The sequence below is a fragment of the Tursiops truncatus genome, chromosome 5 (genome assembly GCF_011762595.2).
Source record: "Tursiops truncatus isolate mTurTru1 chromosome 5, mTurTru1.mat.Y, whole genome shotgun sequence".
NCBI lineage: Eukaryota > Metazoa > Chordata > Mammalia > Artiodactyla > Delphinidae > Tursiops > Tursiops truncatus.
In genome coordinates, this window is record NC_047038.1 from 20,899,923 (window position 1) to 20,918,980 (window position 19,058).

Genomic DNA, 19,058 nt, shown 5'->3' on the forward strand with positions numbered 1-19,058 from the left:
CTAACAACACGGACCCCAGAGATGGGCATGAGACGCTAAGGCTGCTGCTGCCGCCACCAAGAAGGCTGTGTAGGAGCACAGGTAACTATCCACACCTCCCTTCCGGGGAGCCGGGGGAGCCTGGGCAGCCCACCACTGCCAGGGTCCCGGGATCCAGGGAAAACTTCCCCAGGAGAACGCACAGCGCGCCTCATGCTGGTGCAACGTCATGCCAGCCTCTGCCACTGCAGGCTTGCCCCGCATCGTGCCCCTCCCTCCCCCCAGCCTGAGTGAGCCAGAGCCTCTGAATCAGCGGCTCCTTTAACCCCGTCCTGTCTGAGCAAAGAACAGATGCCCTCCAGTGACCTACACACAGAGGCGGGGCCAACTCCAAAGCAGAGCCCCGGGAGCTGTGCAAACAAAGCAGAGAAAGGGAAATCTCTCCCAGCAGCCTCAGGAGCAGCGGATTAAATCTCCACAATCAACCTGATGTACCCTGCATCTGTGGAATACCTGAATAGACAACGAATCATCCCAAACAGAGGAGGTGGACTTTGAGAGCAAGATTTACTATTTTTTCCCCTTTTCCACTGTTTAGGAGTGTGTATGTGTATGCTTCTCTGTGAGATTTTGTCTGTACAGCTTTGCTTTCACCATTTCTCCTAAGGTTCTATACATCCGTTTTTGTTTTTTCTGTTTTTTTTTGTTTTTACTTAAAAAATTTTTTTTAATTAATTACTTCTTATTTTAATAACTTTATTTTATTTTATCTTACTTTATTTATTTTCTTTTATTCTCTTTCTTTCTACATTTTCTCCCTTTTATTCTGAGCCGTGTGGATGAAAGGCTCTTTGTGCTGCAGCCATGAGTCAGTGCTGTGCCACTGAGGTGGGAAAGCCAACTTCAGGACACTGGTCAACAAGAGACCTCCCAACTCCACGTAATATCAAACAGCGAAAATCTCCCAGAGATCTCCATCTCAACACCAACACCCAGCATCATTCAACGACCAGCAGGCTACAGTGCTTGACACCCTATGCCAAACAACTAGCAAGACAGTAACACAGCCCCATCCATTCGCAGAGAGGCTGCCTAAAATCATAATAAGTCCACAGACACCCCAAAACACACCACCAGACGTGGACCTGCCCACCAGAAAGACAAGATCCAGCCTCATCAACCACAACACAGGCACTAGTCCCCTTCACCAGGAAGCCTACGCAACCCACTGAACCAACTTTAGCCACTGGGGACAGACACCAAAAACAACGGGAACTATGAAACTGCAGCCTGCAAAAAGGAGACCCCAAACACAGTAGGATAAGCAAAATGAGAAGACAGAGAAACACACAGCAGATGAAGGAGCTAGATAAAAACCCACAAGACCTAACAAATGAAGAGGAAATAGGCAGTCTACCTGAAAAAGAATTCAGAATAATGATAGTAAAGATGATCCAAAATCTTGGAAATAGAATAGAGAAAATGCAAGAAACAGCTAACAAGGACCTAGAAGAAATAAAGATGAAACAAGCAATGATGAACAACACAATAAATGAAATTAAAAATACTCTAGAAGGTATCAATAGCAGAGTAACTGAGGCAGAACAACGGATAACTGACCTGGAAGATAAAATAGTGGAAATAACTACTGAAGAGCAGAATAAAGAAAAAAGAATGAAACAAACTGAAGACAGTCTCAGAGACCTCTGGGACAACATTAAACACACCGATATTCGAATTATAGGGGTTCCAGAAGAAAAAGAGAAAAAGAAAGGGACTGAGAAAATATTTGAAGAGATTATAGTTGAAAACTTCCCTAATATGGGAAAGGAAATAGTTAAGCAAGTCCAGGAAGCACAGAGAGTCCCATACAGGATAAATCCAAGGAGAAATATGCCAAGACACATATTAATCAAACTGTCAAAAATTAAATACAAAGAAAGCATATTAAAAGCAGCAAGGGAAAAACAACAGATAACACACAAGGGAATCCCCATAAGGTTAACAGCTGATCTTTCAGCAGAAACTCTGCAAGCCAGAAGGGACTGGCAGGACATATTTAAAGTGATGAAGGAGAAAAACCTGCAACCAAGATTACTCTACACAGCAAGGATCTCATTCAGATTTGATGCAGAAATTAAAACCTTTACAGACAAGCAAAAGCTGAGAGAGTTCAGCACCACCAAACCAGCTTTACAACAAATGCTAAAGGATCCTCTCTAGGCAAGAAACACAAGAGAAGGAAAAGACCTACAATAACAACCCCAAAACAATTAAGAAAATGGGAATAGGAACATACATATTGATAAATACCTTAAATGTAAACACATTAAATGCTACCACCAAAAGACAAAGACTGGCTGAATAGATAGAAAAACAAGACCCATATATATACTGTTTACAAGAGACCCACTTCAGACCTAGAGACACATATAGACTGAAAGTAAGGGGATGGAAAAAGATATTCCATGCAAATGGAAACCAAAAGAAAGCTGGAGTAGCAATTCTCGTATCAGACAAAATAGACTTTAAAATAAAGACTATTAGAAGAGACAAAGAAGGACACTACATAATGATAAAGGGATTGATCCAAGAAGAAGATATAACAATTGTAAATATTTATGCACCCAACATAGGAGCAACTCAATACATAAGGCAATGCTAACAGCCATAAAAGGGGAAATCGACAGTAACACATTCATAGTAGGGGATTTTAACACCCCACTTTCACCAATGGACAGATCATTCAAAATGAAAATAAATAAGGAAGCACAAGCTTTAAATGATACAATAAACAAGAGGGACTTAATTGATATTTATAGGACTATCCATCCAAAAACAACAGAATACACATTTTTCTCAAGTGCTCATGGAACATTCTCCAGGATAGATCATATCTTGGATCACAAATCAAGCCTTGGTAAATTTAAGAAAATTGAAATTGTATCAAGTATCTTTTCCGACCACAACGCTATGAGACTAGATATCAATTACAGGAAAAGATCTGTAAAAAATACAAACACATGGAGGCTAAACAATACACTACTTAATAACGAATTGATCACTGAAGAAATAAAAAGAGGAAATCAAAAAATACCTAGAAACAAATGACAATGGAGACACGATGGCCCCAAACCTATGGGATGCAGCAAAAGCAGTTCTAAGAGGGAAGTTTATAGCAATACAATCCTACCTTAAGAAACGGGAAACATCTCAAATAAACAAGCTAACCTTGCACCTAAAGCAATTAGAGAAACAAGAACAAAAAAACCCCAAAGTTAGCAGAAGGAAAGAATTCATAAAGGTCAGATCAGAAATAAATGAAAAAGAAATGAAGGAAACGATAGCAAATATCAATAAAACTAAAAGCTGGTTCTTTGAGAAAATAAACAAAATTGATAAACCATTAGCCAGACTCATCAAGAAAAAAAGGGAGAAGACTCAAACAATAGAAATAGAAATGAAAAAGGAGAAGTAACAACTGACACTGCAGAAATACAAAAGATCATGAGAGATTACTACAAGTAACTCTATGCCAATAAAGTGGACAACCTGAAAGAAATGGACAAATTCTTAGAAATCCACAACCTGCCAAAACCGAACCAGGAAGAATTAGAAAATATGAACAGACCAATCACAAGCACTGAAACTGAAACTGTGATTAAAAATCTTCCAACAAACTAAAGCCCAGGACCAGATGGCTTCACAGGCAAATTCTATCAAACATTTAGAGAAGAGCTAACACCTATCCTTCTCAAACTCTTCCAAAATATAGCAGAGGGAGGAACACTCCCAAACTCATTCTACGAGGCCACCATCACCTTGATACCAAAATCAGACAACGATGTCACAAAGAAAGAAAACTAAAGGCCAATATCACTGATGAACATAGATACAAAAATCCTCAACAAAATACTAGCAAACAGAATCCAACAGCACATTAAAAGGATCATACACCATGATCAAGTGTGGTTTATCCCAGGAATGCAAGGATTCTTCAGTGTACGCAAATCAATCAACATGATAAACCATATTAACAAATAGAAGGAGAAAGACCATATGATCATCTCAATAGATGCAGAGAAAGCTTTTGACAAAATTCAACACCCATTTATGATAAAAACCCTGCAGAAAGTAGGCACAGAGGAAACTTTCCTTAACCTAATAAAGGGCATATATGACAAACCCACATGCAACATTGTCCTCAATGGTGAAAAACTGATAGCATTTCCACTAAGATCAGGAACAAGACAAGGTTGCCCACTCTCACCACTCTTATTCAACATAGTTTTGGAAGTTTTAGCCACAGCAATCAGAGAAGAAAAGGAAATAAAAGGAATCCAAATCGGAAAAGAAGAAGTAAAGCTGTCCCTGTTTGCAGATGACATGATACTATACATAGAGAATCCTAAAGATGCTACCAGAAAACTACTAGAGCTAATCAATGAATTTGGTATGGTAGCAGAATACAAAATTAATGCACAGAAATCTCTGGCATTCCTATACACTAATGAGGAAAAATCTGAAAGTGAAATCAAGAAAACACTCCCATTTACCATTGCAACAAAAAGAATAAAATATCTAGGAATAAACCTACCTAAGGAGACAAAAGACCTGTATGCAGAAAATTATAAGACACTGATGAAAGAAATTAAAGATGATACAAATAGATGGAGAGATATACCATGTTCTTCGATTGGAAGAATCAACATCGTGAAAATGACTCTACTACCCAAAGCAATGTACAGATTCAATGCAATCCCTATCAAACTACCACTGGCATTTTTCACAGAACTAGAACAAAAAATTTCACAATTTGTATGGAAACACAAAAGACCCCAAATAGCCAAAGCAATCTTGAGAACAAAATCCGGAGCTGGAGGAATCAGGCTCCCTGACTTCACACTATACTACAAACCTACAGTAATCAAGACAGTATGGTACTGGCACAGAAACAGAAAGATAGATCAATGGAACAGTATAGAAAGCCCAGAGATAAACCCACGCACATATGGTCACCTTATCTTTGATAAAGAAGGCAGGAATGTACAGTGGAGAAAGGACACCCTCTTCAATAAGTGGTGCTGGGACAACTGGACAGGTACATGTAAAACTATGATATTAGAACACTCCCTAACACCATACACAAAAAAAAGCTCAAAATGGATTAAAGACCTAAATTTAAGGCCAGAAACTATCAAACTCTTAGAGGAAAACATAGGCAAAACACTCTATGACATAAATCACAGCAAGATCCTTTTTGACCCACCTCCTAAAGAAATGGAAATAAAAACAAAAATAAACAAATGGGACCTAATGAAACTTCAAAGCTTTTGCACAGCAAAGGAAACCATAAACAAGACCAAAAGACAACCCTCAGAATGGGAGAAAATATTTGCAAATGAAGCAACTGACAAAGGATTAATCTCCAAAATTTACAAGCAGCTCATGCACCTCAATAACAAAAAAAAAAAACAACCCAATCCAAAAACGGGCAGAAGACCTAAATAGACATTTCTCCAAGGAAGATATACAGACTGCCAACAAACACATGAAACAATGCTCAACATCATTAATCATTAGAGAAATGTAAATCAAAACTACAATGAGATATCACCTCACACCAGTCGGAATGGCCATCATCAAAAAATCTAGGAACAATAAATGCTGGAGAGGGTGTGGAGAAAAGGGAACACTCTTGCACTGCTTTTGGGAATGTGAATTGGTACAGCCACTATGGAGAACAGTATGGAGGTTCCTTAAAAAACTACCAATAGAACTACCATATGACCCAGCAATCCCACTACTGGGCATATACCCTGAGAAAACCATAATTCAAAAAGAGTTATGTTCCAAAATGTTCATTGCAGCTCTATTTACAATAGCCAGGAGATGGAAACAACCTCAGTGCCCATCATCGGATGAATGGATAAAGAAGATGTGGCACATATATACAATGGAATATTACTCCGCCATAAAAAGAAATGAAATTGAGTTATTTGTAGTGAGGTGGATGGACCTAGAGTCTGTCATACAGAGTGAAGTAAGTCAGAAAGAGAAAGACAAATACCGTATGCTAACACATATATATGGAATCTAAGGAGAAAAAAATGTCATGAAGAACCTAGGGGCAAGACAGGCATAAAGACACAGACCTACTAGAGAATGGACTTGAGGATATGGGGAGGGGGAAGGGTATAAGCTGTGCCAAAGTGAGAGAGTGGCATGGACATATATACACTACCAAATGTAAAACAGATAGCTAGTGGGAAGCATCTGCATAGCACAGGGAGATCAGCTCGGTGCCTCGTGACCACCTAGAGGGGTGTGATAGGGAGGGTGGGAGGGAGGGAGATGCAAGAGGGAAGAGATATGGGAACATATGTATATGTATAACTGATTCACTTTGTTATAAAGCAGAAACTAAAAAAAATAAATTATGGAACATAAAAAAATAATAATACTGGTTTAAATTTTTTAAAATTCTGCTAAACTAATAGAACATTGTGATGAAATACGTAAACTAGGTCTATCCAAGTCAAAACAGGATTATGGTCACCTTAATACTATATACATAATGGATTCACAGCACACTCATTGATTCCCAGAGCAGAGAGCTGTGGGAGGGCAATTTATGGTAGAGGTGAAGATTGGCCACGAGAGACACTCTGATATACTTGTCTAGGAACAAGGTACTCTCAAAGTTCAGAGTAAGGTAGAGATCACAGTGGAAAATGGCCATGGAGTGGAAAAGGTAGTCTCTAAATGGCCAGAAAAGCCTGGGGTGAGCATTTTCAGGTAGGAGAAAAGTTGAGTTTCACATAGTGGGGAAAGAAACTCCATGCTATGTCTGAATCATAACTTCTGTCTCCCAGCTAGCAGGAATGAATCAAGTCTCCCTTTGTTTATATTCCACAATCTTGTGTTCAGTGACTGTCAGTGTTAAAGATAAATTTCTATTTTAACTGTGGAGGTTATTTTCTTCATTGCTATGACTTTGTTCCTGTTCATAAAACTTTGTCGTTATTAACTGAATCATTATGTTCATGTAACACTGACTTGGAACGTAAATAAATATCAAGGGGCAATGCCTCTCATTTCCATAGCAACAAATTAAAAGCAAATACTGGTCATTTAAGCATTTCCTTCCTCCACGCATGACCACATATTAGCACACTATATCTCTGATTTCATCCTGAGTAGAGACAGAATCAAGAATGAATGTTTCATGTCTAGCGAACAAGTGGAAAATCTGCTCGGTTGTAGCAGTAAGTAGGTTTGTGAAGGGAGTGGGGCGAGGTTATAATTTCTGTTGGACGCAAATCTGAGAGTTTAGTTTGTCAGCAGTAAGTAAACACAGGAGAATTTTGAACCTGGGAGTAACATGAGAGAATGATATTTGCAGAAAATTCACCTAGTAGTACTTTGTAGTATGCAATTAGAAAGATGAGAAAGGGAAGTCTGGGAAGTTACATGGTTCTCTGGATACCAAGATGAGGCAGAAAGTGGGCAAGATAGTTCAGTAAATGATTTAACAAATACACTGGACCCCCCCCCCCAATATTTATTTCCCTTTTTATAGATCTTTACTGGAGTATGATTGCTTCAAAATACTGTGTTACTTTCTGCTGCACAACAAAGCGAATCAGCCATATGTGTAGACATGTCCCCATATCCCCTCCCTCTTGAGCCTACCTCCCATCCTCCCTATCCCACCTCTATAGGTCATCACAAAGCACTGAGCCGATCTCCCTATGCTTTGCTGCTGCTTCCCTCCAGCCAACTATTTTACATTTAATAGTGTATATATGTCGATGCTACTCTCACTTTGGCCCAGCTTCACCCTCCCATCCCACATCCTCAAGCCCATTTTCTATGTCTACTTCTTTATTCCTGCCCTGCAACTAGGTTCATCAATACCATTTTTTTTTAAGATTCCATACATATGTGTTAGCATATGGTATTTATTCTTTTTTTCCTGACTTACTTCACTCTGTATGACAGACTCTAGGTCCATCCACCTCACTACAAATAACTCAATTTCGTTTCTTTTTATGGCTGAGTAATATTCCATTGTATATATGTGCCACATCTTCTTTATCCATTCATCTGTCCATGGACACTTAGGTTGCTTCCATGTCCTGGTTATTGTAAATAGAGCTGCAATGAACATTGTGGTACATGACTCTTTCTCAATTATGGTTTTCTCAGGGTTTATGCCCAGTAGTGGGATTGCTGGGTCGTATGGTAGTTCTATTTTTAGTTTTTTAAGGAAGCTCCCTACTTTTCTCCATAGTGGCTGTGTAGTTTTGATTTGCATTTCTCTAATAATTAGTGATGTTAAGCATCTTTTCATGTGCCTCTTGGTCATCTGTTTGTCCTCCTTGGTGAAATGTCTATTTAGGTTTTCTGCCCATTTATTAAATGGATAGTTTGCATTTTTGATAGTGAGCTCCATGAGCTCTTTGTATATTTTGAAGATTAATCCTTTGTCTGTTGTTCATTTGTAAATATTATCTATCATTCTGAGGGCTGTCTTTTTGTGTTGTTTATGGTTGCTTTTGCTGTGCAAAAGCTTTTAAGTTTCATTAAGCCCCATTTGTTTATTTTTGTTTTTATTTCCGTTACTCTTGGAGGTGGGTCAAAAAAGATCTTGCTGTGGTTTAGGTCAAAGAGTGTTTTTACTATGTTTTCCACTAGAGCCTTATAGTGTCTGGTCTTACATTAAAGTCTTTAATCCATTTGGAGTTTATTTTTGTGTATGGTATTAGGTAGTATTCTAATTTCATTCTTTTACATGTAGCTGTCCAGTTTTCCCAGCACCACTTATTGAAGAGGCTGTCTTTTCTCCATTGTATGTTCTTGTCTCCTTTGTTGTAAATTAGGTGCCCATTAAGTGCATGGGTTTACCTCTGGGCATTCTATCTTGTACCATTGATCAATATTTCTGTTTTTGTGCCAGTACCATACTGGCTTGATTACTGTAGCTTTGTGGTAGAGTTTGAAGTTGGGGAGCCTGATTCCTCCAGCTCCGTTTTTCTTTCTCAAGAGTGCTTTGGCTATTTGGGGTCTTTTGTGTTTCCATACAAATTGTAAAATTTTTTGTTCTAATTGTCTGAAGAATGCCAGTGGTAGTTTGATAGGATTGCACTGAATCTGTAGGTTGCTTTGGGTACTATAGTCATTTTCACAATATTGGTTCTTCCATTCCAAGAACATGATATATTTCTCCATCTGTTTATGTCATCTTTGATTTCTTTCATCAGTGTTTTATAGTTTACTGAGTACAAGTCTTTTGCCTCCTTAGGCAGGTTTATTCCTAGGTATTTTATTCCTTTTGTTGCAATGCTAAATGGGAGTGTTTCCTTAATTTCTCTTTCTGATTTTTCGTTGTTGTTGTATAGGAATGTGAGATATTTCTGTGCATTAATTTTGTATCCTGCAACCTTATGAAATTCATTGATTAGTTCTAGTAGTTTACTGGTGGTATCTTTAGGATTTTCTATGTATAGTATCATGTCATCAGCAAAGAGTGACAGCTTTACTTCTTCTTTTCCAATTTGTATTCCTTTTATTTCTTTTTTTTCTCTGATTGTTGTGGCTAGGACTTCTACAACTATGTTGAATAAGAGTGGTGAGAGTGGACATCCTTGTCTTGTTCCTGATCTTAGTGGAAATGCTTTCAGTTTTTCACCATTCAGTATGATGCTTGCTGTGGGTTTCTCATATATGGTCTTTATTATGTTGAGGTAGGTTCTCTCTATGCCCATTTTCTGGAAAGGTTTTTTTTTTATCATAAATGGGTATTGAATTTTGTCAAAAGCTTTTTCTGCACCTATGGAGATGAGCATATGGTTTTTATTGTTTAATTTGTTAATATGGTGTATCACACTGATTGATTTGCATATATTGAAGAATCCTTGCATCCCTGGGATAAATCCCACATGATCATGGTGTATGATCCTTTTATTGTGTTGTTGGATTCTGTTTGCTAGTATTTTGTTCAGGGTTTTTGCATCTACGTTCATCAGTGATATTGGTCTATAATTTTCTTTTTTTGTGATCTCTTTTTCTGGTTTTGGTGATGGTGGCTTTGTAGAATGAATTTGGGAGAGTTTCTCCCTCTCCCAAGTGTTTGAGAAGGATTGGTGTTATCTCTTCTGTACATGTTTGATAGAATTCTCCTGTGAAGCCATCTGGTCCTGGACTTTTGTTTGTTGGAAGATTTGTAATTACAGTTTCAATTTCATTACTTGTGATAGGTCTTTTTATATTTTCTAATTCTTCCTGGTTTCGTCTTAGAAAATTGTACCTTTCCAAGAATTTGTCCATTTCTTCATGGTTGCCCATTTTATTGGCATATAGTTGTTTGTAGTAGTCTCTTATAATCCTTTGTATTTCTGCAGTGTCAGCTGTAATTTCTCCTTTTTCATTTCTAATTTTATTGATTTGCGTCCTTTCCCTTTTTCTCTTGATGAGTCTGGCTAAAGGTTTATCAATTTTTTTTTTTTTTTTTTTTTTTTTTTTTTTGTGGTACACGGGCCTCTCACTGTTGTGGCCTCTCCCACTGCGGAGCACAGTCTCCAGACGTGCAGGCCCAGCGGCCATGGCTCATGGGCCCAGCTGCTCCGCGGCATGTGGGATCCTCCTGGACCGGCACACAAACCCGCGTCCCCTGCATCGGCAGGCAGACTCTCAACCACTGCACCACCAGGGAAGCCCCAGGGTTTATCAATTTTGTTTATGTTCTCAAACAACCAGCTTTTAGTTTTATTGATCTTTGCTATTGTTTTCTTGGTTTCTATTGCATTTATCTCTGCTCTGATCTTTATGATTTCTTTCTTTCTACTGACTTCTGGTTTTCTTTGTTCTTCTTTCTCTAGTTGTTTTAAATGTAGGGTTAGATTGTTTATTGGAGATTTTTCCTGTTTCTTGAGGTGGGATTGTATTGCTATAAACTTCCCTCTTAGAACTGCTTTTGCTGCGTCCCATATGTCTTGGGTCGTCGTGTTTTCATTATCATTTGTTTCTATGTATTTTTTAATTTCATCTTTGATTTCTTCAGTGATTTCTTGGTTATTTAGTAGCGCACTCTTTAGCCTCCATGTGTCTGTGTTTTTTACAGTATTTTTCCTGTAACTGATTTCCAATATCATAGCATTGTGGTCAGAAAAGATGCTTGATGCGATTTCAATTTTCTTAAATTTTCTGAGGCTTGATTTGTGACCCAAGATGTGATCTATTCTGGAGAATATTCCATGTGCACTTGAGAAGAAAGTGTATTCTGCCACTTTTGGGTGGAATGTTCTATAAATATCAATTAGATCTATCTGGTCTATAGTGTCATTTAAAGCTTGTGTTTCCTAATTTATTTTCTGTTTGGATGATCTGTACATTGGTGTAAGTGGGGTGTTAAAGTCCCCTACTATTATTGTGTTACTGTTGATTTCTCCTTTCATGGTTGTTAGCAGTTGCCATATGTATTGAAGTGCTCCTACGTTGGGTGCATAAACATTTATAATTGTTATATCTTCTCCTTGGATTGATCCTTTGATCATTACGTAGTGTCCCTCCTTTCTCTTGTAACAGTCTTTATTTTAAATTCTATTTTATCTGATACAAGTATTGCTACTCCAGCTTTCTTTTGATATCCATATGCATGGAATATCTTTTTCCATCCCTTCACTTTCAGTCTGTATATGTCCCTAGCTCTGAAGTGGGTCTCTTGTAGAAAGCATATATATGGGTCTTGTTTTTGTATCCATTCAGCCAGTCTGTGTCTTTTGGTTGGGGCATTTAATCCATTTACTCAAGGTTATTATCGATATGTATGTTCCTATTACCATTTTATTAATTGTTTTGGGATTTTTTTTTGTGGGTCATTTTCTTAGCGAAGTTTTTTTAGCATTTGTTATAAAGCTGGTTTGGTAGTACTGAATTCTCATAGCTTTTGCGTGTCTTAAAAGCTTTTGACTTCTCCATCGAATCTAAATGAGATCCTTCCTGGGTAATCTTGGTTATAGGTTTCTCTCTTTCATCACTTTAAGTATATCCTGCCACTCCCTTCTGGCCTGCAGAGTTTCTGCTGAAAAATCAGCTGATAACCTTATGGGGATTCCTTTGTATGTTACTTTTTGTTTTTCCCTTGCTGCTTTTAATATCTTTCTTTGAATTTAATTTTTGTTAGTTTGATTAATATGTGTCCTTGTGTGTTTTTCCCAGCATTTATCTTGTATGGGATTATCTGTGCTTCCTGGACTTGGGTGACTCTTTCCTTTCCCATGTTAGGGAAGTTTTCAACTATAATTTCTTCAAGTATTTTCTCAGACCCTTTCTTTTTCTCTTCTTCTTCTGGGACCCCTATAATTCAAATGTTGGTATGCTTAGTGTTGTCCCAGAGCTCTCTGAGATTGTCTTCAATTCTTTTCATTCTTTTTTCTTTATTCTGCTCCTCAGTGGTTATTTACAGCATTTTGTCTTCCAGCTCACTTATTCGTTCTTCTCTCTCAGTTATTCTGTTATTGATTCCTTCTAGTGTATTTTTCATTTTAGTTATTGTGTTGTTCATCTCTGTTTGTTTGTTCTTTATTTCTTCTAGATCTTTGTTAAACATTTCTTATACTTTCTCAATCCATGCCTCCATTCTATTTCTGAGATTCTGGATCATCTTTACTCTGAATTCTTTTTCAGGTAGATTGCCTATTTCCTCTTCATTTATTTGATCTTGTAGATTTTTACCTTGCTCCTTCATCTGTGACATATTTTTTTGCCATCTCATTTTTTTTTTTTTTTTTAATGAGTGGGTTTGTGTTCCTGTCTTACTGGTTTTTTGGCCTGAGGCTTCCAACACTGGGGTTTGTAGGCTATTGGGTAGAGCTGGGTATTGATGCTGAGATGAGAAACTCCGTGAGACCTCACTCTGAAGAATATTCCCTGGGGTCTGAGGTTCTGTCAGTCCAGTGGTTCGGACTTAGAGCTCCCACCACAGGAGCTTTGGCCTGACCCTGGGCTCGTGAACCAAGATCCCGCAAGCCACCTGGGGTGGCAAAAACAAACAAACAAATTAAAAAACCCCACAACAGTAACAAAGTAAAAAATAAAATTAGACTAGGAAACTAAGAGATAGGTTCGGAAGAATATAAAAATAAAAATATAAATGAATCAACAAATGGAAGGAACATCAGTATGATAATAGTAAAAAAGAGGAGGAGCAAAAAAAAAAAACAAAAATGGGGGGGAAATCCTTGGCTGTGAAGGGTGGGGCCTAAGCAAGGGCAAGGTTTGGGAAGTGGGCGGGGCCAATGCTCAGGACCCACAGGGCTGCAAGAGGCCCTGGGGGCTCTTGGGGGTGAGGCTTAGGTTCAAGGAACAGAAAGGGCCCAGGCGTGCCCCCCACCCCTGGTCTCAGAGGGCAGGGGACCTCACCTGGGAGCCCATCAGGCTTCCTGTGCTTGAGTGGGCAGGGCAAACGCTCTCCTCTCCTCTCCTGCTCCTCCTGGAGGGCCCCTCCCACCTGCCTCTCCTGACCTCCCTGGCCTCCCTCCTACGCCCCCAAGGACCCACGAGGCCTGGAAGGGGGTTTGGAGGACAGGGGATTGGCCTGGGAGCTCAGCAGGCTCCCTGGGCCCCCCAGTGGGCAGGCAATTGCCCTCCACTCCTTTCCCACTCCTCCTGGAGGGTCCCTCCTGCCTGCCTCTCCTGATCTCCCTGGTCTCAGGGGTGCTGATCCTGTCTGTCCTCCACTTCTCCTCCCCCCTCAGTCCCCCTATGTCCTACCGGTTCACTTGGGGGTTCCTCCCATCTCCTTGAGCATCAGAGTCCCTCACCAGTGGCCAGCAGGTGCCCTAGTTATTGGGAGATGCTAACTCCGCGTCTTCCCACACCACCATCTTGACTCCGCCTCTATTTCTCATGTTTAAAAAAGTTATCTAAACTCTAGACTGGAGGGGGAGTTTACATTTTTATAAATCTATGACTTGTTAAAACTTAAGGTATATTTATTATCGAGAATATAATAATCAAACTTTAATGTAAACTTCTCTTCTTAGAAATAGCAGCTTTGTCTGTTATTTAAATGAGAAATAAACAGCTTTGGTCTTGGTCTCATTAGGAATTGCAGTGTTAAGAAGCCTTTTGTGTTTCTGCACATCACACACTTCTAGGGATAGAGGGAGCACTCCAAACTATCTTCTTATGTCCAAAGAGAATGGAGCTTTAAATGTCCTGGGCAGCATTTTTTTTTTTCCCCGTGGAAAAGTTCTTTCTCTCCTCATCCAACTCCTCTTCTCCCCCTTCTCCCCTCCTCCTCCCCCCATCCCCTTTTCCTCTTTACCCTCTTCCTCTCCTTCCTTCTCCTTCTTCTTCTTCCATAGCTTTTAAGAAATATTTGCACCTGTGTTTGGTACAGTGGTAACACACCAATGCATATTTAAGAATTCTCAACACAGCTGCTGGAGAGATCCTATAGGATGTAAGTCAGATCCCATCACTCCTCTGCCCCAAACCCTTAGTGGCTCCTTCTCACTCTGAGGAAGGCCATGGTTTCTGAAATGCCTTAAAGGAATGTTCTTCCCTAGAAATTCCTATGACTCACTCCCTCACTTCTTTCAGGCCTTTCCTTAAATGCTGCCTTCTCAGTAAAATCTACCCTGACCATCCTATTTTGAAATGCACCCCTGCCAATGAAATGGTCCCTCATTTTCTTTCTTGTTGTAATTTCTCCCTAACCCTTGTCACAATTTAACTTGCTATATGCATATATCAATTATGTCATTTATTGTTTTTCTCTCTGAACTAGAATGCAATTTATGTAAGTATGCAATAAATATTTATTCAATTAATTAGGACATCCATACTCACCCAATAAAATAATTAAGCTAGTAAGAAAGCTATTTTTCATACATTTTCATATTTTTATACTATTACACAGAGTACACATATTCTCAGATCATGTTCTGTACACACGCACGTACAACCACAAACATACGTAATGTAACAACTCTGGGCCATTTGAGATGCCAATTTTGCCTTTTGCATTGTGTTTCTTATGTGCTGACTAGAATTTAACCTCATATTAAATTTGTCTCCACTACAGTATGTCCTAACACCTAACAACCTTTAATGGATTTCAACAACTTAAATGTTGATGTAAATAGTACATAGTCTATGGCACCCAATATGCACTAAGAATCAATAGTACTCATAATAGTGTTAAGTATCAAAAGTATTAGTTGTTAGAGGAATATTGTATCAAAATTATATGTATATATGTATTATGAATTTATATGTGTGTATGAAATTAGATCAAATTTAATAAAAACCATTTATGCACAGGCTATGCAAAATTGATATTTTTTTCATTTCCTGTTTTTCTTTGAGTGTAACTAAAGTTAATTCTTGAATTTTTAATAAGAGACTGTAATGACAGGATCTATAATTCCCTTCCTTCTCTTTTACATGAACCTTATCAGGTCTCATGGTTTCAATTATCACCTCTATTTGTATAATTCCCAGTATATTTCTTTAATCTTGACCGCTATCATGAACTCCAGTATCACATTTCTAATTGCCTACAAGGCATTTCAACTTGGGAGTCAGTGGATCCCTGCAAACTCACCAGAAACTATTCTTACCCACCACCTATCTGCTCCTCCTCCATTTACTCAAAGAAAAAAAAAAGCTGCATCCTGATTTGCCTTCCATGTATTCTAGGGCTGGCAATCTGCTTTATAAGCATTCTAAATCTTCTGCTAATTTTTCCTGAGTATTTATTTTCTTAATTATTCCCTTCATTTCCATTTGTACATATCCTCACCTTCCATGCCAGGTTATGATCATTTTTAACTATTCTACCTTTTCCTCTTCTCTTCCCTCTCTTAACTATCCCCCAAAATTTTAGATAGATTTTTTTTTCAAGAAGTATATGACTTTAATCATGTTATTTTGGTCAATTTTCAAAAAAAAATATTCTTGGAAAAAATTCTAACCCTATAGTAAAATTTTTTAAATTTCCAAATTTATCACATTCTGCTATTAAACACAAACTCTTGTTCTGATCCACAAGTTATTCATACTCTTCCCTGATCATATCCTTCCATTTCCCACTTTGTATTGCTTCATCTATTACTGCCCCATTCCTACCCACTTCCAGGTTGTGCTGGAGTTCCACTTCCACCATGAAATCTTCCTGACCAACACAGCCCATGATAACTTTACCCTCTCGGGATATCTGGGTCTAGTTTGACTCTGTCATTAGTTATGTGGCCTTTAACATGTCATCCTGCATATCTTACATTTGCTTCTGCAAAAAGAGAGAGTTGGGTTATATAATCTCATATTTTTGATCACTTAAAATTAGACAAGTTTACAACATGTTATACTACATAATTCATTTGCACTTGACTATTCACTGGTTCTTGTTGCTATTTAACTCTTTGATGCCCCCAAACTGCAAGTTCATTAGAGACAGAGATCATAGATATACTTCTATCTTAGCAACATAGTTCTACATGCAGAGTAAATGCAAAATTTTTAAAATGTTTAGAATTAGTAAAATCTCAGATATATCAGCTGCCATATTTGATAAGCCTTAATAAGAGGTGATCACTAATTAACCTACTGATTCCAGGATACTGAATCTGCTGAGAGCCATATGTCTGAAGCTCTCCAAAGAATTATGATTTCTGAGATCCAGATACTCAGGAAACACTTTCCTGAATTACAGGGAAAGTTTGGCCAACATAAAAAGGAAAGATATGGGAAATGAAGTGGTCACCTTTTCTCTTATAACTTGTTTTCCTAGCATGACTTACCTACACATCCATCAGTTAGATCCCTCTCTCCCGTTTGTCAATTTCTTTTTCCCCACCATTCCCACCTTTATCCATTCCAATTACTTCCATGTACAACTGCTTCTTTGAACTACAGTAAATATGAACTATAAGTATTCTAACACTAGCAAGTACTCTGACAAATATGTTTCTCCTACATAATGACAGAATAGGTGCTTATGAGCACAGCTGAGTTATCTTAGCTTTGGGAAATCCATTCACTTAAACACCCTGTTGCTGAGCACATATTATATACAAGGCAAGATGCTAGCAGCAAAAATATGGTGATGATCCAACCTTGCCCTCAAGGTCTGCATCTGGTTGGAGAGTCATCAGATTTACAGCTCTGTGGTTAGTAGAGCTATACCATGCATTAGATCTATGTAGGCAAAGGGCAAAATACCATGAAGTTTCAAAAGAGATCATGATTATAAATAAACAGGGAAAATCAAGAAAGCCTCTGTGAAAGACTGGTGGAATTTTAATGGGGCCAAGAGATGGAAAGAATGTTAGAGGTGGGAGTAAGTGAGGAAAGACGTGGAGGAGAAGCCCAGAGCAAAGACAAGAGAAGGCTGACATGGACGCATACTGTACAACGCCTTCAATCTAGAACAGATTTGAAATGAAGTAGAATTCACACAGGTGTTTTTAGCAGGTATCTCATCATCAGTCCAAAGTTCTCTTCAAACTTTTGATACAATCCACTTTCTGGATTCTAAATCACATTATAATTGGCGTTCGCATCACTGTCTCACAGATTGTCTGCTGCACTTTGTACTGTCACTCTGCCCTGAACTCGAAATCGCTTATTCTTGCTAGTGAAAGCTACATGTTCAGTTTGGTTGTAATTTTCACCAAATGTAAAGAAAATTGTTTAGATCAGAAGCCAATGCTGTTTTGTGGGTTTTCTTTTTAAATTTTAAATAATTTTCCATTAAAAAAGCACACATAGTGGTGAGAACACAGAGTAAGATGAAAAGGTTTTTTTTCAACACCATTTAATTGTTATTGTTTTATCTCTATTTGCCCTTCCTTTGCATTACACGCTGTGTGTGTGTGGAGGGAGATTTAGAGTTAATATGCATTAAAGAACAATAAGAGCCTCAGAGATAGGGAAAAATGGTAAATCTAGGGTTCAAGAAAGACTAAATTACATGATGAAATTTTCTTTGCAATCTCAGTTCTTTAAAAGGGGGTGAAGAGAAGGAAAAGTGACTAATATGTTCTTAGTGCATTTATATAGCTTCATCTTAATTTTTGGAAAGTCTCATGAAGATTGTAAAGCAGTTTCACTGACATCATGGAAAGCTGCCTCCTTAAACTTTTTTCTTATTCTTTCCACATTGCCTCTAAAACATATGATGAAAAGGTCTTCCTCCTTTTAGAAAATTTTATTCACAGAGTGCTCTCTGGACAGACATGGAAAAAGAAAAACGAGAAAGTACCCCAGAGAGCTTGGTGCCTTATTTTTGAGAGTTAATTACACAGCTTTTTAAAAAGTAAACTGCTATTTAGCAATCCTTTATTCTTCTCTGTACCTGATTGATCATTGATCAAGTGGAATGAAAATGCTTCTGTATTTTGAAAGGTTTTGAAAGACATAGAAACTTTCCTGTTTCAATACTTATATAAGGAAATAATTATATTAATTATCCTTAAAGCATAGTGATAATGAAAATAATCTCCCTACAAACAATTCAGGAAGTCTCAAATGAGAATTAGATAGCACATCTTTCAAGTTTAAACAATGAAATGGACTCTTAACCTTTCTGATTTCATCTAAGGATCCTGCTTCCCATCATGTTCTCAATTTGATCCCATTTCTTATGACATTTTTGGACTTCAAGTATGGTTTCACAGTTTGGATGAGCTGCTAAACTTGGCACTGAATAAGTTACAAAAACAAAGAGGAAAAAAACCCCACTTTTTCTTCCTAGGATCAAGGGAGTTTGAAAGACTATGGATGTATTACTCTAATACATGTGTGTAAATTTGTGAAAGAAAATATTTAACATTTATTTGTGTTCTTGTTTCTACGGTAATGAGTGGAGGTACCTCGTCTTATTTATTTGCTTTGTTAATGTTGCCCAAAAATACTGCCTCAATTGATAATAGTCAATATATTTAAAATGGGAGCATAAACATAATAACAAAGCAAAGGTTTTACACTGAGAGTGATGTCTATCTATCAAGTTGACAAATACTCAACTAATATTCTATTTTAGGAAACATTTAGAGAAAGGTACATTT

The 19,058-nt window shown here is 38.0% G+C and overlaps 1 long non-coding RNA gene across 1 annotated transcript in view; it reads right to left on the reverse strand.

Annotated features, from left to right (window-relative positions):
• Positions 1-19,058, reverse strand: part of LOC141278750 (uncharacterized) — a 513,626-nt gene that overhangs the window by 196,645 nt on the left and 297,923 nt on the right. The gene's annotated exons all lie outside the window — the stretch shown is intronic.